Source organism: Mustelus asterias, unplaced genomic scaffold (assembly GCF_964213995.1).
Source record: "Mustelus asterias unplaced genomic scaffold, sMusAst1.hap1.1 HAP1_SCAFFOLD_1024, whole genome shotgun sequence".
Taxonomy (NCBI): Eukaryota; Metazoa; Chordata; class Chondrichthyes; order Carcharhiniformes; family Triakidae; genus Mustelus; species Mustelus asterias.
The window spans coordinates 70612-94148 of NW_027590969.1; positions in this window are offsets into that span (position 1 = coordinate 70612).

Here is a 23537-nt window from a genome sequence, read left to right on the forward strand (position 1 = left end):
GAGGGGGGAAATCAGCCAGGCTTCCTGCTCCCGATCACTGTCCAGTGATCCCTGGGTTAGAGAGAGAGGGGAAATCAGCCAGGGATCCTGCTCCTGATCCCTGTCCAGTGATCCCTGGGTTAGAGAGAGAGGGGAAATCAGCCAGGGTTCCTGCTCCTGATCCCTGTCCAGTGATCCCTGGGTTAGAGAGAGAGAGGGGAAAACAGCCAGGGTTCCTGCTCCTGATCCCTGTCCAGTGATCCCTGGGTTAGAGAGAGGGGGGAAATCAGCCAGTTTTCATGCTCCTGATCCCTGTCCAGTGATCCCTGGGATAGAGAGAGAGGGGAAATCAGCCAGGGTTCCTGCTCCTGATCCCTGTCCAGTGATCCCTGGGTTAGAGAGGGAGGGGAAATCAGCCAGGATCCTGCTCCTGATCCCTGTCCAGTGATCCCTGGGTTAGAGAGAGAGGGGAAATCAGCCAGGGTTCCTGCTCCTGATCCCTGTCCAGTGATCCCTGGGTTAGAGAGAGAGGGGAAATCAGCCAGGGATCCTGCTCCTGATCCCTGTCCAGTGATCCCTGGGTTCGAGAGAGAGGGGAAATCAGCCAGGGTTCCTGCTCCTGATCCCTGGGTTAGGGAGAGAGGGGAAATCAGCCAGGGTTCCTGCTCCCGATCACTGTCCAGTGATCCCTGGGTTAGAGAGAGAGGGGAAATCAGCCAGGGTTCCTGCTCCTGATCCCTGTCCAGTGACCCCTGGGTTAGAGAGAGGGGAAATCAGCCAGGGTTCCTGCTCCCGATCACTGTCCAGTGATCCCTGGGTTAGAGAGAGGGGAAATCAGCCAGGGATCCTGCTCCTGATCACTATCCAGTGATCCCTGGGTTAGAGAGAGAGGGGAAATCAGCCAGGGATCCTGCTCCTGATCCCTGTCCAGTGATCCCTGGGTTAGAGAGAGAGAGGGGGGAAATCAGCCAGGGTTCCTCCTCCCGATCACTGTCCAGTGATCCCTGGGTTAGAGAGAGAGGGGAAATCAGCCAGGGATCCTGCTCCTGATCCCTGTCCAGTGATCCCTGGGTTAGAGAGAGAGGGGAAATCAGCCAGGGTTCCTGCTCCTGATCCCTGTCCAGTGATCCCTGGGTTAGAGAGAGAGAGGGGAAAACAGCGAGGGTTCCTGCTCCTGATCCCTGTCCAGTGATCCCTGAGTTAGAGAGAGGGGGGAAATCAGCCAGTTTTCATGCTCCTGATCCCTGTCCAGTGATCCCTGGGTTAGAGAGAGAGGGGAAATCAGCCAGGGTTCCTGCTCCTGATCCCTGTCCAGTGATCCCTGGGTTAGAGAGGGAGGGGAAATCAGCCAGGGATCCTGCTCCTGATCCCTGTCCAGTGATCCCTGGGTTAGAGAGAGAGGGGAAATCAGCCAGGGTTCCTGCTCCTGATCCCTGTCCAGTGATCCCTGGGTTAGAGAGAGAGGGGAAATCAGCCAGGGATCCTGCTCCTGATCCCTGTCCAGTGATCCCTGGGTTCGAGAGAGAGGGGAAATCAGCCAGGGTTCCTGCTCCTGATCCCTGTCCAGTGATCCCTGCGTTAGAGAGAGAGGGGAAATCAGCCAGGGTTCCTGCTCCTGATCCCTGTCCAGTGATCCCTGGGTTAGAGAGAGAGAGGGGAAATCAGCCAGGGTTCCTGCTCCTGATCCCTGTCCAGTGATCCCTGGGTTAGAGAGAGAGGGGAAATCAGCCAGGGTTCCTGCTCCTGATCCCTGTCCAGTGATCCCTGGGTTAGAGAGAGAGAGGGGAAATCAGCCAGGGTTCCTGCTCCTGATCCCTGTCCAGTGATCCCTGGGTTAGAGAGAGAGGAAATCAGCCAGGGTTCCTGCTCCTGATCACTGTCCAGTGATCCCTGGGTTAGAGAGAGGGGAAATCAGCCAGGGTTCCTGCTCCTGATCACTGTCCAGTGATCCCTGGGTTAGAGAGAGAGAGGGGAAATCAGCCAGGGTTCCTGCTCCTGATCCCTGTCCAGTGATCCCTGGGTTAGCGAGAGAGGGGAAATCAGCCAGGGTTCCTGCTCCTGATCCCTGGGTTAGGGAGAGAGGGGAAATCAGCCAGTGTTCCTGCTCCTGATCACTGTCCAGTGATCCCTGGGTTAGAGAGAGAGGGGAAATCAGCCAGGGTTCCTGCTCCTGATCCCTGTCCAGTGATCCCTGGGTTAGAGAGAGAGGGGAAATCAGCCAGGGTTCCTGCTCCTGATCCCTGTCCAGTGACCCCTGGGTTAGAGAGAGGGGAAATCAGCCAGGGTTCCTGCTCCTGATCCCTGTCCAGTGATCCCTGGGTTAGAGAGAGGGGAAATCAGCCAGGGATCCTGCTCCTGATCACTATCCAGTGATCCCTGGGTTAGAGAGAGAGGGGAAATCAGCCAGGGATCCTGCTCCTGATCCCTGTCCAGTGATCCCTGGGTTAGAGAGAGAGAGGGGGGAAATCAGCCAGGGTTCCTGCTCCCGATCACTGTCCAGTGATCCCTGGGTTAGAGAGAGAGGGGAAATCAGCCAGGGATCCTGCTCCTGATCCCTGTCCAGTGATCCCTGGGTTAGAGAGAGAGAGAGGAAATCAGCCAGGGTTCCTGCTCCTGATCCCTGTCCAGTGATCCCTGGGTTAGAGAGAGAGAGGGGAAAACAGCCAGGGTTCCTGCTCCTGATCCCTGTCCAGTGATCCCTGGGTTAGAGAGAGGGGGGAAATCAGCCAGTTTTCATGCTCCTGATCCCTGTCCAGTGATCCCTGGGTTAGAGAGAGAGGGGAAATCAGCCAGGGTTCCTGCTCCTGATCCCTGTCCAGTGATCCCTGGGTTAGAGAGGGAGGGGAAATCAGCCAGGATCCTGCTCCTGATCCCTGTCCAGTGATCCCTGGGTTAGAGAGAGAGGGGAAATCAGCCAGGGTTCCTGCTCCTGATCCCTGTCCAGTGATCCCTGGGTTAGAGAGAGAGGGGAAATCAGCCAGGGATCCTGCTCCTGATCCCTGTCCAGTGATCCCTGGGTTCGAGAGAGAGGGGAAATCAGCCAGGGTTCCTGCTCCTGATCCCTGTCCAGTGATCCCTGGGTTAGAGAGAGAGGGGAAATCAGCCAGGGTTCCTGCTCCTGATCCCTGTCCAGTGATCCCTGGGTTAGAGAGAGAGAGGGGAAATCAGCCAGGGTTCCTGCTCCTGATCCCTGTCCAGTGATCCCTGGGTTAGAGAGAGAGGGGAAATCAGCCAGGGTTCCTGCTCCTGATCACTGTCCAGTGATCCCTGGTTTAGAGAGAGGGGAAATCAGCCAGGGATGCTGCTCCTGATCACTGTCCAGTGATCCCTGGGTTAGAGAGAGAGAGGGGAAATCAGCCAGGGTTCCTGCTCCTGATCCCTGTCCAGTGATCCCTGGGTTAGAGAGAGAGGGGAAATCAGCCAGGGTTCCTGCTCCTGATCCCTGGGTTAGGGAGAGAGGGGAAATCAGCCAGTGTTCCTGCTCCTGATCACTGTCCAGTGATCCCTGGGTTAGAGAGAGAGGGGAAGTCAGCCAGGGTTCCTGCTCCTGATCCCTGTCCAGTGATCCCTGGGTTAGAGAGAGAGGGGAAATCAGCCAGGGTTCCTGTTCCTGATCACTGTCCAGTGATCCCTGGGTTAGAGAGAGAGGGGAAATCAGCCAGGGTTCCTGTTCCTGATCACTGTCCAGTGATCCCTGGGTTAGAGAGAGAGGGGAAATCAGCCAGGGTTCCTGCTCCTGATCCCTGTCCAGTGATCCCTGGGTTAGAGAGAGAGGGGAAATCAGCCAGGGTTCCTGCTCCTGATCCCTGTCCAGTGATCCCTGGGTTAGAGAGAGAGAGAGGAAATCAGCCAGGGTTCCTGCTCCTGATCCCTGTCCAGTGATCCCTGGGTTAGAGAGGGAGGGGAAATCAGCCAGGATCCTGCTCCTGATCCCTGTCCAGTGATCCCTGGGTTAGAGAGAGAGGGGAAATCAGCCAGAGTTCCTGCTCCTGATCCCTGTCCAGTGATCCCTGGGTTCGAGAGAGAGGGGAAATCAGCCAGGGTTCCTGCTCCTGATCCCTGGGTTAGGGAGAGAGGGGAAATCAGCCAGTGTTCCTGCTCCTGATCACTGTCCAGTGATCCCTGGGTTAGAGAGAGAGGGGAAATCAGCCAGGGTTCCTGCTCCTGATCCCTGTCCAGTGATCCCTGGGTTAGAGAGAGAGGGGAAATCAGCCAGGGTTCCTGCTCCTGATCCCTGTCCAGTGACCCCTGGGTTAGAGAGAGGGGAAATCAGCCAGGGTTCCTGCTCCCGATCACTGTCCAGTGATCCCTGGGTTAGAGAGAGAGGGGAAATCAGCCAGGGTTCCTGCTCCTGATCCCTGTCCAGTGATCCCTGGGTTAGAGAGAGCGGAAATCAGCCAGGGATCCTGCTCCTGATCACTATCCAGTGATCCCTGGGTTAGAGAGAGAGGGGAAATCAGCCAGGGATCCTGCTCCTGATCCCTGTCCAGTGATCCCTGGGTTAGAGAGAGGGGAAATCAGCCAGGGATCCTGCTCCTGATCACTATCCAGTGATCCCTGGGTTAGAGAGAGAGGGGAAATCAGCCAGGGATCCTGCTCCTGATCCCTGTCCAGTGATCCCTGGGTTAGAGAGAGAGAGGGGGGAAATCAGCCAGGCTTCCTGCTCCCGATCACTGTCCAGTGATCCCTGGGTTAGAGAGAGAGGGGAAATCAGCCAGGGATCCTGCTCCTGATCCCTGTCCAGTGATCCCTGGGTTAGAGAGAGAGGGGAAATCAGCCAGGGTTCCTGCTCCTGATCCCTGTCCAGTGATCCCTGGGTTAGAGAGAGAGAGGGGAAAACAGCCAGGGTTCCTGCTCCTGATCCCTGTCCAGTGATCCCTGGGTTAGAGAGAGGGGGGAAATCAGCCAGTTTTCATGCTCCTGATCCCTGTCCAGTGATCCCTGGGATAGAGAGAGAGGGGAAATCAGCCAGGGTTCCTGCTCCTGATCCCTGTCCAGTGATCCCTGGGTTAGAGAGGGAGGGGAAATCAGCCAGGATCCTGCTCCTGATCCCTGTCCAGTGATCCCTGGGTTAGAGAGAGAGGGGAAATCAGCCAGGGTTCCTGCTCCTGATCCCTGTCCAGTGATCCCTGGGTTAGAGAGAGAGGGGAAATCAGCCAGGGATCCTGCTCCTGATCCCTGTCCAGTGATCCCTGGGTTCGAGAGAGAGGGGAAATCAGCCAGGGTTCCTGCTCCTGATCCCTGGGTTAGGGAGAGAGGGGAAATCAGCCAGGGTTCCTGCTCCCGATCACTGTCCAGTGATCCCTGGGTTAGAGAGAGAGGGGAAATCAGCCAGGGTTCCTGCTCCTGATCCCTGTCCAGTGACCCCTGGGTTAGAGAGAGGGGAAATCAGCCAGGGTTCCTGCTCCCGATCACTGTCCAGTGATCCCTGGGTTAGAGAGAGGGGAAATCAGCCAGGGATCCTGCTCCTGATCACTATCCAGTGATCCCTGGGTTAGAGAGAGAGGGGAAATCAGCCAGGGATCCTGCTCCTGATCCCTGTCCAGTGATCCCTGGGTTAGAGAGAGAGAGGGGGGAAATCAGCCAGGGTTCCTCCTCCCGATCACTGTCCAGTGATCCCTGGGTTAGAGAGAGAGGGGAAATCAGCCAGGGATCCTGCTCCTGATCCCTGTCCAGTGATCCCTGGGTTAGAGAGAGAGGGGAAATCAGCCAGGGTTCCTGCTCCTGATCCCTGTCCAGTGATCCCTGGGTTAGAGAGAGAGAGGGGAAAACAGCGAGGGTTCCTGCTCCTGATCCCTGTCCAGTGATCCCTGAGTTAGAGAGAGGGGGGAAATCAGCCAGTTTTCATGCTCCTGATCCCTGTCCAGTGATCCCTGGGTTAGAGAGAGAGGGGAAATCAGCCAGGGTTCCTGCTCCTGATCCCTGTCCAGTGATCCCTGGGTTAGAGAGGGAGGGGAAATCAGCCAGGGATCCTGCTCCTGATCCCTGTCCAGTGATCCCTGGGTTAGAGAGAGAGGGGAAATCAGCCAGGGTTCCTGCTCCTGATCCCTGTCCAGTGATCCCTGGGTTAGAGAGAGAGGGGAAATCAGCCAGGGATCCTGCTCCTGATCCCTGTCCAGTGATCCCTGGGTTCGAGAGAGAGGGGAAATCAGCCAGGGTTCCTGCTCCTGATCCCTGTCCAGTGATCCCTGGGTTAGAGAGAGAGGGGAAATCAGCCAGGGTTCCTGCTCCTGATCCCTGTCCAGTGATCCCTGGGTTAGAGAGAGAGAGGGGAAATCAGCCAGGGTTCCTGCTCCTGATCCCTGTCCAGTGATCCCTGGGTTAGAGAGAGAGGGGAAATCAGCCAGGGTTCCTGCTCCTGATCCCTGTCCAGTGATCCCTGGGTTAGAGAGAGAGAGGGGAAATCAGCCAGGGTTCCTGCTCCTGATCCCTGTCCAGTGATCCCTGGGTTAGAGAGAGAGGAAATCAGCCAGGGTTCCTGCTCCTGATCACTGTCCAGTGATCCCTGGGTTAGAGAGAGGGGAAATCAGCCAGGGTTCCTGCTCCTGATCACTGTCCAGTGATCCCTGGGTTAGAGAGAGAGAGGGGAAATCAGCCAGGGTTCCTGCTCCTGATCCCTGTCCAGTGATCCCTGGGTTAGCGAGAGAGGGGAAATCAGCCAGGGTTCCTGCTCCTGATCCCTGGGTTAGGGAGAGAGGGGAAATCAGCCAGTGTTCCTGCTCCTGATCACTGTCCAGTGATCCCTGGGTTAGAGAGAGAGGGGAAATCAGCCAGGGTTCCTGCTCCTGATCCCTGTCCAGTGATCCCTGGGTTAGAGAGAGAGGGGAAATCAGCCAGGGTTCCTGCTCCTGATCCCTGTCCAGTGACCCCTGGGTTAGAGAGAGGGGAAATCAGCCAGGGTTCCTGCTCCTGATCCCTGTCCAGTGATCCCTGGGTTAGAGAGAGGGGAAATCAGCCAGGGATCCTGCTCCTGATCACTATCCAGTGATCCCTGGGTTAGAGAGAGAGGGGAAATCAGCCAGGGATCCTGCTCCTGATCCCTGTCCAGTGATCCCTGGGTTAGAGAGAGAGAGGGGGGAAATCAGCCAGGGTTCCTGCTCCCGATCACTGTCCAGTGATCCCTGGGTTAGAGAGAGAGGGGAAATCAGCCAGGGATCCTGCTCCTGATCCCTGTCCAGTGATCCCTGGGTTAGAGAGAGAGAGAGGAAATCAGCCAGGGTTCCTGCTCCTGATCCCTGTCCAGTGATCCCTGGGTTAGAGAGAGAGGAAATCAGCCAGGGTTCCTGCTCCTGATCCCTGTCCAGTGATCCCTGGGTTAGAGAGAGGGGGGAAATCAGCCAGTTTTCATGCTCCTGATCCCTGTCCAGTGATCCCTGGGTTAGAGAGAGAGGGGAAATCAGCCAGGGTTCCTGCTCCTGATCCCTGTCCAGTGATCCCTGGGTTAGAGAGGGAGGGGAAATCAGCCAGGATCCTGCTCCTGATCCCTGTCCAGTGATCCCTGGGTTAGAGAGAGAGGGGAAATCAGCCAGGGTTCCTGCTCCTGATCCCTGTCCAGTGATCCCTGGGTTAGAGAGAGAGGGGAAATCAGCCAGGGATCCTGCTCCTGATCCCTGTCCAGTGATCCCTGGGTTCGAGAGAGAGGGGAAATCAGCCAGGGTTCCTGCTCCTGATCCCTGTCCAGTGATCCCTGGGTTAGAGAGAGAGGGGAAATCAGCCAGGGTTCCTGCTCCTGATCCCTGTCCAGTGATCCCTGGGTTAGAGAGAGAGAGGGGAAATCAGCCAGGGTTCCTGCTCCTGATCCCTGTCCAGTGATCCCTGGGTTAGAGAGAGAGGGGAAATCAGCCAGGGTTCCTGCTCCTGATCACTGTCCAGTGATCCCTGGTTTAGAGAGAGGGGAAATCAGCCAGGGATGCTGCTCCTGATCACTGTCCAGTGATCCCTGGGTTAGAGAGAGAGAGGGGAAATCAGCCAGGGTTCCTGCTCCTGATCCCTGTCCAGTGATCCCTGGGTTAGAGAGAGAGGGGAAATCAGCCAGGGTTCCTGCTCCTGATCCCTGGGTTAGGGAGAGAGGGGAAATCAGCCAGTGTTCCTGCTCCTGATCACTGTCCATTGATCCCTGGGTTAGAGAGAGAGGGGAAGTCAGCCAGGGTTCCTGCTCCTGATCCCTGTCCAGTGATCCCTGGGTTAGAGAGAGAGGGGAAATCAGCCAGGGTTCCTGTTCCTGATCACTGTCCAGTGATCCCTGGGTTAGAGAGAGAGGGGAAATCAGCCAGGGTTCCTGTTCCTGATCACTGTCCAGTGATCCCTGGGTTAGAGAGAGAGGGGAAATCAGCCAGGGTTCCTGCTCCTGATCCCTGTCCAGTGATCCCTGGGTTAGAGAGAGAGGGGAAATCAGCCAGGGTTCCTGCTCCTGATCCCTGTCCAGTGATCCCTGGGTTAGAGAGAGAGAGAGGAAATCAGCCAGGGTTCCTGCTCCTGATCCCTGTCCAGTGATCCCTGGGTTAGAGAGGGAGGGGAAATCAGCCAGGATCCTGCTCCTGATCCCTGTCCAGTGATCCCTGGGTTAGAGAGAGAGGGGAAATCAGCCAGAGTTCCTGCTCCTGATCCCTGTCCAGTGATCCCTGGGTTCGAGAGAGAGGGGAAATCAGCCAGGGTTCCTGCTCCTGATCCCTGGGTTAGGGAGAGAGGGGAAATCAGCCAGTGTTCCTGCTCCTGATCACTGTCCAGTGATCCCTGGGTTAGAGAGAGAGGGGAAATCAGCCAGGGTTCCTGCTCCTGATCCCTGTCCAGTGATCCCTGGGTTAGAGAGAGAGGGGAAATCAGCCAGGGTTCCTGCTCCTGATCCCTGTCCAGTGACCCCTGGGTTAGAGAGAGGGGAAATCAGCCAGGGTTCCTGCTCCCGATCACTGTCCAGTGATCCCTGGGTTAGAGAGAGAGGGGAAATCAGCCAGGGTTCCTGCTCCTGATCCCTGTCCAGTGATCCCTGGGTTAGAGAGAGCGGAAATCAGCCAGGGATCCTGCTCCTGATCACTATCCAGTGATCCCTGGGTTAGAGAGAGAGGGGAAATCAGCCAGGGATCCTGCTCCTGATCCCTGTCCAGTGATCCCTGGGTTAGAGAGAGAGAGGGGGGAAATCAGCCAGGGTTCCTGCTCCCGATCACTGTCCAGTGATCCCTGGGTTAGAGAGAGAGGGGAAATCAGCCAGGGTTCCTGCTCCCGATCACTGTCCAGTGATCCCTGGGTTAGAGAGAGAGGGGAAATCAGCCAGGGATCCTGCTCCTGATCCCTGTCCAGTGATCCCTGGGTTAGAGAGAGAGAGAGGAAATCAGCCAGGGTTCCTGCTCCTGATCCCTGTCCAGTGATCCCTGGGTTAGAGAGAGAGAGGGGAAAACAGCCAGGGTTCCTGCTCCTGATCCCTGTCCAGTGATCCCTGGGTTAGAGAGAGGGGGGAAATCAGCCAGTTTTCATGCTCCTGATCCCTGTCCAGTGATCCCTGGGTTAGAGAGAGAGGGGAAATCAGCCAGGGTTCCTGCTCCTGATCCCTGTCCAGTGATCCCTGGGTTAGAGAGGGAGGGGAAATCAGCCAGGATCCTGCTCCTGATCCCTGTCCAGTGATCCCTGGGTTAGAGAGAGAGGGGAAATCAGCCAGGGTTCCTGCTCCTGATCCCTGTCCAGTGATCCCTGGGTTAGAGAGAGAGGGGAAATCAGCCAGGGATCCTGCTCCTGATCCCTGTCCAGTGATCCCTGGGTTCGAGAGAGAGGGGAAATCAGCCAGGGTTCCTGCTCCTGATCCCTGTCCAGTGATCCCTGGGTTAGAGAGAGAGGGGAAATCAGCCAGGGTTCCTGCTCCTGATCCCTGTCCAGTGATCCCTGGGTTAGAGAGAGAGAGGGGAAATCAGCCAGGGTTCCTGCTCCTGATCCCTGTCCAGTGATCCCTGGGTTAGAGAGAGAGGGGAAATCAGCCAGGGTTCCTGCTCCTGATCACTGTCCAGTGATCCCTGGTTTAGAGAGAGGGGAAATCAGCCAGGGATGCTGCTCCTGATCACTGTCCAGTGATCCCTGGGTTAGAGAGAGAGAGGGGAAATCAGCCAGGGTTCCTGCTCCTGATCCCTGTCCAGTGATCCCTGGGTTAGAGAGAGAGGGGAAATCAGCCAGGGTTCCTGCTCCTGATCCCTGGGTTAGGGAGAGAGGGGAAATCAGCCAGTGTTCCTGCTCCTGATCACTGTCCAGTGATCCCTGGGTTAGAGAGAGAGGGGAAGTCAGCCAGGGTTCCTGCTCCTGATCCCTGTCCAGTGATCCCTGGGTTAGAGAGAGAGGGGAAATCAGCCAGGGTTCCTGTTCCTGATCACTGTCCAGTGATCCCTGGGTTAGAGAGAGAGGGGAAATCAGCCAGGGTTCCTGTTCCTGATCACTGTCCAGTGATCCCTGGGTTAGAGAGAGAGGGGAAATCAGCCAGGGTTCCTGCTCCTGATCCCTGTCCAGTGATCCCTGGGTTAGAGAGAGAGGGGAAATCAGCCAGGGTTCCTGCTCCTGATCCCTGTCCAGTGATCCCTGGGTTAGAGAGAGAGAGAGGAAATCAGCCAGGGTTCCTGCTCCTGATCCCTGTCCAGTGATCCCTGGGTTAGAGAGGGAGGGGAAATCAGCCAGGATCCTGCTCCTGATCCCTGTCCAGTGATCCCTGGGTTAGAGAGAGAGGGGAAATCAGCCAGAGTTCCTGCTCCTGATCCCTGTCCAGTGATCCCTGGGTTCGAGAGAGAGGGGAAATCAGCCAGGGTTCCTGCTCCTGTTCCCTGTCCAGTGATCCCTGTGTTAGAGAGAGAGAGAGGGGAAATCAGCCAGGGTTCCTGCTCCCGATCCCTGTCCAGTGATCCCTGGGTTAGAGAGAGAGGGGAAATCAGCCAGGGTTCCTGCTCCTGATCCCTGTCCAGTGACCCCTGGGTTAGAGAGAGGGGAAATCAGCCAGGGTTCCTGCTCCTGATCCCTGTCCAGTGACCCCTGGGTTAGAGAGAGAGGGGAAATCAGCCAGGGTTCCTGCTCCCGATCACTGTCCAGTGATCCCTGGGTTAGAGAGAGAGGGGAAATCAGCCAGGGTTCCTGCTCCCGATCACTGTCCAGTGATCCCTGGGTTAGAGAGAGAGGGGAAATCAGCCAGGGATCCTGCTCCTGATCACTGTCCAGTGATTCCTGGATTAGGGAGAGAGGGGAAATCAGCCAGGGTTCCTGCTCCTGATCCCTGTCCAGTGATCCCTGGGTTAGAGAGAGAGGGGGGAAATCAGCCAGGGTTCCTGCTCCTGATCACTGTCCAGTGATCCCTGGGTTAGAGAGAGAGGGGAAATCAGCCAGTGTTCCTGCTCCTGATCACTGTCCAGTGATCCCTGGGTTAGAGAGAGAGGGGGGAAATCAGCCAGGGTTCCTGCTCCTGATCACTGTCCAGTGATCCCTGGGTTAGAGAGAGAGGGGAAATCAGCCAGGGTTCCTGCTCCTGATCCCTGTCCAGTGATCCCTGGGTTAGAGAGAGAGGGGAAATCAGCCAGGGTTCCTGCTCCTGATCCCTGTCCAGTGATCCCTGTGTTAGAGAGAGAGAGAGGGGAAATCAGCCAGGGTTCCTGCTCCTGATCCCTGTCCAGTGACCCCTGGGTTAGAGAGAGGGGAAATCAGCCAGGGTTCCTGCTCCCGATCACTGTCCAGTGATCCCTGGGTTAGAGAGAGGGGAAATCAGCCAGGGATCCTGCTCCTGATCACTATCCAGTGATCCCTGGGTTAGAGAGAGAGGGGAAATCAGCCAGGGATCCTGCTCCTGATCCCTGTCCAGTGATCCCTGGGTTAGAGAGAGAGAGGGGGGAAATCAGCCAGGGATCCTGCTCCTGATCCCTGTCCAGTGATTCCTGGGTTAGAGAGAGAGGGGGGAAATCAGCCAGGGTTCCTGCTCCTGATCCCTGTCCAGTGATCCCTGGGTTAGAGAGAGAGAGGGGGGAAATCAGCCAGGGTTCCTGCTCCCGATCACTGTCCAGTGACCCCTGGGTTAGAGAGAGGGGAAATCAGCCAGGGTTCCTGCTCCTGATCCCTGTCCAGTGATCCCTGGGTTAGAGAGAGAGGGGAAATCAGCCAGGGATCCTGCTCCTGATCCCTGTCCAGTGATCCCTGGGTTCGAGAGAGAGGGGAAATCAGCCAGGGTTCCTGCTCCTGATCCCTGTCCAGTGATCCCTGGGTTAGAGAGAGAGGGGAAATCAGCCAGGGTTCCTGCTCCTGATCCCTGTCCAGTGATCCCTGGGTTAGAGAGAGAGAGGGGAAATCAGCCAGGGTTCCTGCTCCTGATCCCTGTCCAGTGATCCCTGGGTTAGAGAGAGAGGGGAAATCAGCCAGGGTTCCTGCTCCTGATCCCTGTCCAGTGATCCCTGGGTTAGAGAGAGAGAGGGGAAATCAGCCAGGGTTCCTGCTCCTGATCCCTGTCCAGTGATCCCTGGGTTAGAGAGAGAGGAAATCAGCCAGGGTTCCTGCTCCTGATCACTGTCCAGTGATCCCTGGGTTAGAGAGAGGGGAAATCAGCCAGGGTTCCTGCTCCTGATCACTGTCCAGTGATCCCTGGGTTAGAGAGAGAGAGGGGAAATCAGCCAGGGTTCCTGCTCCTGATCCCTGTCCAGTGATCCCTGGGTTAGCGAGAGAGGGGAAATCAGCCAGGGTTCCTGCTCCTGATCCCTGGGTTAGGGAGAGAGGGGAAATCAGCCAGTGTTCCTGCTCCTGATCACTGTCCAGTGATCCCTGGGTTAGAGAGAGAGGGGAAATCAGCCAGGGTTCCTGCTCCTGATCCCTGTCCAGTGATCCCTGGGTTAGAGAGAGAGGGGAAATCAGCCAGGGTTCCTGCTCCTGATCCCTGTCCAGTGACCCCTGGGTTAGAGAGAGGGGAAATCAGCCAGGGTTCCTGCTCCCGATCACTGTCCAGTGATCCCTGGGTTAGAGAGAGAGGGGAAATCAGCCAGGGTTCCTGCTCCTGATCCCTGTCCAGTGATCCCTGGGTTAGAGAGAGGGGAAATCAGCCAGGGATCCTGCTCCTGATCACTATCCAGTGATCCCTGGGTTAGAGAGAGAGGGGAAATCAGCCAGTGATCCTGCTCCTGATCCCTGTCCAGTGATCCCTGGGTTAGAGAGAGAGAGGGGGGAAATCAGCCAGGGTTCCTGCTCCCGATCACTGTCCAGTGATCCCTGGGTTAGAGAGAGAGGGGAAATCAGCCAGGGATCCTGCTCCTGATCCCTGTCCAGTGATCCCTGGGTTAGAGAGAGAGGGGAAATCAGCCAGGGTTCCTGCTCCTCATCCCTGTCCAGTGACCCCTGGGTTAGAGAGAGAGGGGAAATCAGCCAGGGATCCTGCTCCTGATCCCTGTCCAGTGATCCCTGGGTTAGAGAGAGGGGGGAAATCAGCCAGTTTTCATGCTCCTGATCCCTGTCCAGTGATCCCTGGGTTAGAGAGAGAGAGGGGAAAACAGCCAGGGTTCCTGCTCCTGATCCCTGTCCAGTGATCCCTGGGTTAGAGAGAGGGGGGAAATCAGCCAGTTTTCATGCTCCTGATCCCTGTCCAGTGATCCCTGGGTTAGAGAGAGAGGGGAAATCAGCCAGGGTTCCTGCTCCTGATCCCTGTCCAGTGATCCCTGGGTTAGAGAGGGAGGGGAAATCAGCCAGGATCCTGCTCCTGATCCCTGTCCAGTGATCCCTGGGTTAGAGAGAGAGGGGAAATCAGCCAGGGTTCCTGCTCCTGATCCCTGTCCAGTGATCCCTGGGTTAGAGAGAGAGGGGAAATCAGCCAGGGATCCTGCTCCTGATCCCTGTCCAGTGATCCCTGGGTTCGAGAGAGAGGGGAAATCAGCCAGGGTTCCTGCTCCTGATCCCTGTCCAGTGATCCCTGGGTTAGAGAGAGAGGGGAAATCAGCCAGGGTTCCTGCTCCTGATCCCTGTCCAGTGATCCCTGGGTTAGAGAGAGAGAGGGGAAATCAGCCAGGGTTCCTGCTCCTGATCCCTGTCCAGTGATCCCTGGGTTAGAGAGAGAGGGGAAATCAGCCAGGGTTCCTGCTCCTGATCACTGTCCAGTGATCCCTGGTTTAGAGAGAGGGGAAATCAGCCAGGGATGCTGCTCCTGATCACTGTCCAGTGATCCCTGGGTTAGAGAGAGAGAGGGGAAATCAGCCAGGGTTCCTGCTCCTGATCCCTGTCCAGTGATCCCTGGGTTAGAGAGAGAGGGGAAATCAGCCAGGGTTCCTGCTCCTGATCCCTGGGTTAGGGAGAGAGGGGAAATCAGCCAGTGTTCCTGCTCCTGATCACTGTCCAGTGATCCCTGGGTTAGAGAGAGAGGGGAAGTCAGCCAGGGTTCCTGCTCCTGATCCCTGTCCAGTGATCCCTGGGTTAGAGAGAGAGGGGAAATCAGCCAGGGTTCCTGTTCCTGATCACTGTCCAGTGATCCCTGGGTTAGAGAGAGAGGGGAAATCAGCCAGGGTTCCTGCTCCTGATCCCTGTCCAGTGATCCCTGGGTTAGAGAGAGAGGGGAAATCAGCCAGGGTTCCTGCTCCTGATCCCTGTCCAGTGATCCCTGGGTTAGAGAGAGAGAGAGGAAATCAGCCAGGGTTCCTGCTCCTGATCCCTGTCCAGTGATCCCTGGGTTAGAGAGGGAGGGGAAATCAGCCAGGATCCTGCTCCTGATCCCTGTCCAGTGATCCCTGGGTTAGAGAGAGAGGGGAAATCAGCCAGAGTTCCTGCTCCTGATCCCTGTCCAGTGATCCCTGGGTTCGAGAGAGAGGGGAAATCAGCCAGGGTTCCTGCTCCTGTTCCCTGTCCAGTGATCCCTGTGTTAGAGAGAGAGAGAGGGGAAATCAGCCAGGGTTCCTGCTCCTGATCCCTGTCCAGTGATCCCTGGGTTAGAGAGAGAGGGGAAATCAGCCAGGGTTCCTGCTCCTGATCCCTGTCCAGTGACCCCTGGGTTAGAGAGAGGGGAAATCAGCCAGGGTTCCTGCTCCCGATCACTGTCCAGTGATCCCTGGGTTAGAGAGAGAGGGGAAATCAGCCAGGGTTCCTGCTCCCGATCACTGTCCAGTGATCCCTGGGTTAGAGAGAGAGGGGAAATCAGCCAGGGTTCCTGCTCCTGATCCCTGTCCAGTGATTCCTGGATTAGGGAGAGAGGGGAAATCAGCCAGGGTTCCTGCTCCTGATCCCTGTCCAGTGATCCCTGGGTTAGAGAGAGAGGGGGGAAATCAGCCAGGGTTCCTGCTCCTGATCACTGTCCAGTGATCCCTGGGTTAGAGAGAGAGGGGAAATCAGCCAGTGTTCCTGCTCCTGATCACTGTCCAGTGATCCCTGGGTTAGAGAGAGAGGGGGGAAATCAGCCAGGGTTCCTGCTCCTGATCACTGTCCAGTGATCCCTGGGTTAGAGAGAGAGGGGAAATCAGCCAGGGTTCCTGCTCCTGATCCCTGTCCAGTGATCCCTGGGTTAGAGAGAGAGGGGAAATCAGCCAGGGTTCCTGCTCCTGATCCCTGTCCAGTGATCCCTGTGTTAGAGAGAGAGAGAGGGGAAATCAGCCAGGGTTCCTGCTCCTGATCCCTGTCCAGTGACCCCTGGGTTAGAGAGAGGGGAAATCAGCCAGGGTTCCTGCTCCCGATCACTGTCCAGTGATCCCTGGGTTAGAGAGAGGGGAAATCAGCCAGGGATCCTGCTCCTGATCACTATCCAGTGATCCCTGGGTTAGAGAGAGAGGGGAAATCAGCCAGGGATCCTGCTCCTGATCACTGTCCAGTGATCCCTGGGTTAGAGAGAGAGGGGAAATCAGCCAGGGTTCCTGCTCCACATCCCTGTCCAGTGACCCCTGGGTTAGAGAGAGAGGGGAAATCAGCCAGGGATCCTGCTCCTGATCCCTGTCCAGTGATCCCTGGGTTAGAGAGAGGGGGGAAATCAGCCAGTTTTCATGCTCCTGATCCCTGTCCAGTGATCCCTGGGTTAGAGAGAGAGGGGAAATCAGCCAGGGTTCCTGCTCCTGATCCCTGTCCAGTGATCCCTGGGTTAGAGAGAGGGGGGAAATCAGCCAGTTTTCATGCTCCTGATCCCTGTCCAGTGATCCCTGGGTTAGAGAGAGAGGGGAAATCAGCCAGGGTTCCTGCTCCTGATCCCTGTCCAGTGATCCCTGGGTTAGAGAGGGAGGGGAAATCAGCCAGGATCCTGCTCCTGATCCCTGTCCAGTGATCCCTGGGTTAGAGAGAGAGGGGAAATCAGCCAGGGTTCCTGCTCCTGATCCCTGTCCAGTGATCCCTGGGTTAGAGAGAGAGGGGAAATCAGCCAGGGATCCTGCTCCTGATCCCTGTCCAGTGATCCCTGGGTTCGAGAGAGAGGGGAAATCAGCCAGGGTTCCTGCTCCTGATCCCTGTCCAGTGATCCCTGGGTTAGAGAGAGAGGGGAAATCAGCCAGGGTTCCTGCTCCTGATCCCTGTCCAGTGATCCCTGGGTTAGAGAGAGAGAGGGGAAATCAGCCAGGGTTCCTGCTCCTGATCCCTGTCCAGTGATCCCTGGGTTAGAGAGAGAGGGGAAATCAGCCAGTGTTCCTGCTCCTGATCACTGTCCAGTGATCCCTGGGTTAGAGAGAGAGGGGAAGTCAGCCAGGGTTCCTGCTCCTGATCCCTGTCCAGTGATCCCTGGGTTAGAGAGAGAGGGGAAATCAGCCAGGGTTCCTGTTCCTGATCACTGTCCAGTGATCCCTGGGTTAGAGAGAGAGGGGAAATCAGCCAGGGTTCCTGCTCCTGATCCCTGTCCAGTGATCCCTGGGTTAGAGAGAGAGGGGAAATCAGCCAGGGTTCCTGCTCCTGATCCCTGTCCAGTGATCCCTGGGTTAGAGAGAGAGGGGAAATCAGCCAGGGTTCCTGCTCCTGATCACTGTCCAGTGATCCCTGGTTTAGAGAGAGGGGAAATCAGCCAGGGATGCTGCTCCTGATCACTGTCCAGTGATCCCTGGGTTAGAGAGAGAGAGGGGAAATCAGCCAGGGTTCCTGCTCCTGATCCCTGTCCAGTGATCCCTGGGTTAGAGAGAGAGGGGAAATCAGCCAGGGTTCCTGCTCCTGATCCCTGGGTTAGGGAGAGAGGGGAAATCAGCCAGTGTTCCTGCTCCTGATCACTGTCCAGTGATCCCTGGGTTAGAGAGAGAGGGGAAGTCAGCCAGGGTTCCTGCTCCTGATCCCTGTCCAGTGATCCCTGGGTTAGAGAGAGAGGGGAAATCAGCCAGGGTTCCTGTTCCTGATCACTGTCCAGTGATCCCTGGGTTAGAGAGAGAGGGGAAATCAGCCAGGGTTCCTGCTCCTGATCCCTGTCCAGTGATCCCTGGGTTAGAGAGAGAGGGGAAATCAGCCAGGGTTCCTGCTCCTGATCCCTGTCCAGTGATCCCTGGGTTAGAGAGAGAGAGAGGAAATCAGCCAGGGTTCCTGCTCCTGATCCCTGTCCAGTGATCCCTGGGTTAGAGAGGGAGGGGAAATCAGCCAGGATCCTGCTCCTGATCCCTGTCCAGTGATCCCTGGGTTAGAGAGAGAGGGGAAATCAGCCAGAGTTCCTGCTCCTGATCCCTGTCCAGTGATCCCTGGGTTCGAGAGAGAGGGGAAATCAGCCAGGGTTCCTGCTCCTGTTCCCTGTCCAGTGATCCCTGTGTTAGAGAGAGAGAGAGGGGAAATCAGCCAGGGTTCCTGCTCCTGATCCCTGTCCAGTGATCCCTGGGTTAGAGAGAGAGGGGAAATCAGCCAGGGTTCCTGCTCCTGATCCCTGTCCAGTGACCCCTGGGTTAGAGAGAGGGGAAATCAGCCAGGGTTCCTGCTCCCGATCACTGTCCAGTGATCCCTGGGTTAGAGAGAGAGGGGAAATCAGCCAGGGTTCCTGCTCCCGATCACTGTCCAGTGATCCCTGGGTTAGAGAGAGAGGGGAAATCAGCCAGGGTTCCTGCTCCTGATCCCTGTCCAGTGATTCCTGGATTAGGGAGAGAGGGGAAATCAGCCAGGGTTCCTGCTCCTGATCCCTGTCCAGTGATCCCTGGGTTAGAGAGAGAGGGGGGAAATCAGCCAGGGTTCCTGCTCCTGATCACTGTCCAGTGATCCCTGGGTTAGAGAGAGAGGGGAAATCAGCCAGTGTTCCTGCTCCTGATCACTGTCCAGTGATCCCTGGGTTAGAGAGAGAGGGGGGAAATCAGCCAGGGTTCCTGCTCCTGATCACTGTCCAGTGATCCCTGGGTTAGAGAGAGAGGGGAAATCAGCCAGGGTTCCTGCTCCTGATCCCTGTCCAGTGATCCCTGGGTTAGAGAGAGAGGGGAAATCAGCCAGGGTTCCTGCTCCTGATCCCTGTCCAGTGATCCCTGTGTTAGAGAGAGAGAGAGGGGAAATCAGCCAGGGTTCCTGCTCCTGATCCCTGTCCAGTGACCCCTGGGTTAGAGAGAGGGGAAATCAGCCAGGGTTCCTGCTCCCGATCACTGTCCAGTGATCCCTGGGTTAGAGAGAGGGGAAATCAGCCAGGGATCCTGCTCCTGATCACTATCCAGTGATCCCTGGGTTAGAGAGAGAGGGGAAATCAGCCAGGGATCCTGCTCCTGATCCCTGTCCAGTGATCCCTGGGTTAGAGAGAGAGAGGGGGGAAATCAGCCAGGGTTCCTGCTCCCGATCACTGTCCAGTGATCCCTGGGTTAGAGAGAGAGGGGAAATCAGCCAGGGTTCCTGCTCCTGATCCCTGTCCAGTGATCCCTCGGTTAGAGAGAGAGAGGGGGGAAATCAGCCAGAGTTCCTGCTCCTGATCCCTGTCCAGTGATCCCTCGGTTAGAGAGAGAGAGGGGGGAAATCAGCCAGGGTTCCTGCTCCTGATCCCTGTCCAGTGATCCCTGGGTTAGAGAGAGAGGGGAAATCAGCCAGGGTTCCTGCTCCTGATCCCTGTCCAGTGATCCCTCGGTTAGAGAGAGAGAGAGGGGAAATCAGCCAGAGTTCCTGCTCCTGATCCCTGTCCAGTGATCCCTGGGTTAGAGAGAGAGAGGGGGGAAATCAGCCAGGGTTCCTGCTCCTGATCCCTGTCCAGTGATCCCTGGTTAGAGAGAGAGAGAGGGGAAATCAGCCAGGGTTCCTGCTCCTGATCCCTGTCCAGTGATCCCTGGTTAGAGAGAGGGGGGAAATCAGCCAGTTTTCCTGCTCCTGATCCCTGTCCAGTGATCCCTGGGTTAGAGAGAGAGGGGAAATCAGCCAGGGTTCCTGCTCCTGATCCCTGTCCAGTGATCCCTGGGTTAGAGAGAGAGGGGAAATCAGCAAGGGTTACTGCTCCTGATCCCTGTCCAGTGACCCCTGGGTTAGAGAGAGGGGAAATCAGCCAGGGTTCCTGCTCCTGATCCCTGTCCAGTGATCCCTGGGTTAGAGAGAGAGGGGAAATCAGCCAGGGATCCTGCTCCTGATCCCTGTCCAGTGATCCCTGGGTTCGAGAGAGAGGGGAAATCAGCCAGGGTTCCTGCTCCTGATCCCTGTCCAGTGATCCCTGGGTTAGAGAGAGAGGGGAAATCAGCCAGGGTTCCTGCTCCTGATCCCTGTCCAGTGATCCCTGGGTTAGAGAGAGAGAGGGGAAATCAGCCAGGGTTCCTGCTCCTGATCCCTGTCCAGTGATCCCTGGGTTAGAGAGAGAGGGGAAATCAGCCAGGGTTCCTGCTCCTGATCCCTGTCCAGTGATCCCTGGGTTAGAGAGAGAGAGGGGAAATCAGCCAGGGTTCCTGCTCCTGATCCCTGTCCAGTGATCCCTGGGTTAGAGAGAGAGGAAATCAGCCAGGGTTCCTGCTCCTGATCACTGTCCAGTGATCCCTGGGTTAGAGAGAGGGGAAATCAGCCAGGGTTCCTGCTCCTGATCACTGTCCAGTGATCCCTGGGTTAGAGAGAGAGAGGGGAAATCAGCCAGGGTTCCTGCTCCTGATCCCTGTCCAGTGATCCCTGGGTTAGCGAGAGAGGGGAAATCAGCCAGGGTTCCTGCTCCTGATCCCTGGGTTAGGGAGAGAGGGGAAATCAGCCAGTGTTCCTGCTCCTGATCACTGTCCAGTGATCCCTGGGTTAGAGAGAGAGGGGAAATCAGCCAGGGTTCCTGCTCCTGATCCCTGTCCAGTGATCCCTGGGTTAGAGAGAGAGGGGAAATCAGCCAGGGTTCCTGCTCCTGATCCCTGTCCAGTGACCCCTGGGTTAGAGAGAGGGGAAATCAGCCAGGGTTCCTGCTCCCGATCACTGTCCAGTGATCCCTGGGTTAGAGAGAGAGGGGAAATCAGCCAGGGTTCCTGCTCCTGATCCCTGTCCAGTGATCCCTGGGTTAGAGAGAGGGGAAATCAGCCAGGGATCCTGCTCCTGATCACTATCCAGTGATCCCTGGGTTAGAGAGAGAGGGGAAATCAGCCAGGGATCCTGCTCCTGATCCCTGTCCAGTGATCCCTGGGTTAGAGAGAGAGGGGAAATCAGCCAGGGATCCTGCTCCTGATCCCTGTCCAGTGATCCCTGGGTTAGAGAGAGAGAGGGGGGAAATCAGCCAGGGTTCCTGCTCCCGATCACTGTCCAGTGATCCCTGGGTTAGAGAGAGAGGGGAAATCAGCCAGGGATCCTGCTCCTGATCCCTGTCCAGTGATCCCTGGGTTAGAGAGAGAGGGGAAATCAGCCAGGGTTCCTGCTCCTGATCCCTGTCCAGTGATCCCTGGGTTAGAGAGAGGGGGGAAATCAGCCAGTTTTCATGCTCCTGATCCCTGTCCAGTGATCCCTGGGTTAGAGAGAGAGGGGAAATCAGCCAGGGTTCCTGCTCCTGATCCCTGTCCAGTGATCCCTGGGTTAGAGAGGGAGGGGAAATCAGCCAGGGTTCCTGCTCCTGATCCCTGTCCAGTGATCCCTGGGTTAGAGAGAGAGGGGAAATCAGCCAGGGATCCTGCTCCTGATCCCTGTCCAGTGATCCCTGGGTTCGAGAGAGAGGGGAAATCAGCCAGGGTTCCTGCTCCTGATCCCTGTCCAGTGATCCCTGGGTTAGAGAGAGAGGGGAAATCAGCCAGGGTTCCTGCTCCTGATCCCTGTCCAGTGATCCCTGGGTTAGAGAGAGAGAGGGGAAATCAGCCAGGGTTCCTGCTCCTGATCCCTGTCCAGTGATCCCTGGGTTAGAGAGAGAGGGGAAATCAGCCAGGGTTCCTGCTCCTGATCACTGTCCAGTGATCCCTGGTTTAGAGAGAGGGGAAATCAGCCAGGGATGCTGCTCCTGATCACTGTCCAGTGATCCCTGGGTTAGAGAGAGAGAGGGGAAATCAGCCAGGGTTCCTGCTCCTGATCCCTGTCCAGTGATCCCTGGGTTAGAGAGAGAGGGGAAATCAGCCAGGGTTCCTGCTCCTGATCCCTGGGTTAGGGAGAGAGGGGAAATCAGCCAGTGTTCCTGCTCCTGATCACTGTCCAGTGATCCCTGGGTTAGAGAGAGAGGGGAAGTCAGCCAGGGTTCCTGCTCCTGATCCCTGTCCAGTGATCCCTGGGTTAGAGAGAGAGGGGAAATCAGCCAGGGTTCCTGTTCCTGATCACTGTCCAGTGATCCCTGGGTTAGAGAGAGAGGGGAAATCAGCCAGGGTTCCTGCTCCTGATCCCTGTCCAGTGATCCCTGGGTTAGAGAGAGAGGGGAAATCAGCCAGGGTTCCTGCTCCTGATCCCTGTCCAGTGATCCCTGGGTTAGAGAGAGAGAGAGGAAATCAGCCAGGGTTCCTGCTCCTGATCCCTGTCCAGTGATCCCTGGGTTAGAGAGGGAGGGGAAATCAGCCAGGATCCTGCTCCTGATCCCTGTCCAGTGATCCCTGGGTTAGAGAGAGAGGGGAAATCAGCCAGAGTTCCTGCTCCTGATCCCTGTCCAGTGATCCCTGGGTTCGAGAGAGAGGGGAAATCAGCCAGGGTTCCTGCTCCTGATCCCTGTCCAGTGATCCCTGGGTTAGAGAGAGAGGGGAAATCAGCCAGGGTTCCTGCTCCTGATCCCTGTCCAGTGACCCCTGGGTTAGAGAGAGGGGAAATCAGCCAGGGTTCCTGCTCCTGATCCCTGTCCAGTGACCCCTGGGTTAGAGAGAGAGGGGAAATCAGCCAGGGTTCCTGCTCCCGATCACTGTCCAGTGATCCCTGGGTTAGAGAGAGAGGGGAAATCAGCCAGGGTTCCTGCTCCCGATCACTGTCCAGTGATCCCTGGGTTAGAGAGAGAGGGGAAATCAGCCAGGGTTCCTGCTCCTGATCCCTGTCCAGTGATTCCTGGATTAGGGAGAGAGGGGAAATCAGCCAGGGTTCCTGCTCCTGATCCCTGTCCAGTGATCCCTGGGTTAGAGAGAGAGGGGGGAAATCAGCCAGGGTTCCTGCTCCTGATCACTGTCCAGTGATCCCTGGGTTAGAGAGAGAGGGGAAATCAGCCAGTGTTCCTGCTCCTGATCACTGTCCAGTGATCCCTGGGTTAGAGAGAGAGGGGGGAAATCAGCCAGGGTTCCTGCTCCTGATCACTGTCCAGTGATCCCTGGGTTAGAGAGAGAGGGGAAATCAGCCAGGGTTCCTGCTCCTGATCCCTGTCCAGTGATCCCTGTGTTAGAGAGAGAGAGAGGGGAAATCAGCCAGGGTTCCTGCTCCTGATCCCTGTCCAGTGACCCCTGGGTTAGAGAGAGGGGAAATCAGCCAGGGTTCCTGCTCCCGATCACTGTCCAGTGATCCCTGGGTTAGAGAGAGGGGAAATCAGCCAGGGATCCTGCTCCTGATCACTATCCAGTGATCCCTGGGTTAGAGAGAGAGGGGAAATCAGCCAGGGATCCTGCTCCTGATCCCTGTCCAGTGATCCCTGGGTTAGAGAGAGAGAGGGGGGAAATCAGCCAGGGTTCCTGCTCCTGATCACTGTCCAGTGATCCCTGGGTTAGAGAGAGAGGGGAAATCAGCCAGGGTTCCTGCTCCTGATCCCTGTCCAGTGATCCCTGGGTTAGAGAGAGAGGGGAAATCAGCCAGGGATCCTGCTCCTGATCCCTGTCCAGTGATCCCTGGGTTAGAGAGAGAGAGGGGGGAAATCAGCCAGGGTTCCTGCTCCTGATCACTGTCCAGTGATCCCTGGGTTAGAGAGAGAGGGGAAATCAGCCAGGGTTCCTGCTCCTCATCCCTGTCCAGTGATCCCTGGGTTAGAGAGAGAGGGGGGAAATCAGCCAGGGTTCCTGCTCCTGATCCCTGTCCAGTGATCCCTGGTTAGAGAGAGGGGGGAAATCAGCCAGTTTTCCTGCTCCTGATCCCTGTCCAGTGATCCCTGGGTTAGAGAGAGAGGGGAAATCAGCCAGGGATCCTGCTCCTGATCCCTGTCCAGTGATCCCTGGTTAGAGAGAGGGGGGAAATCAGCCAGTTTTCCTGCTCCTGATCCCTGTCCAGTGATCCCTGGGTTAGAGAGAGAGGGGAAATCAGCCAGGGTTCCTGCTCCTGATCCCTGTCCAGTGATCCCTGGGTTAGAGAGAGAGGGGAAATCAGCAAGGGTTACTGCTCCTGATCCCTGTCCAGTGACCCCTGGGTTAGAGAGAGGGGAAATCAGCCAG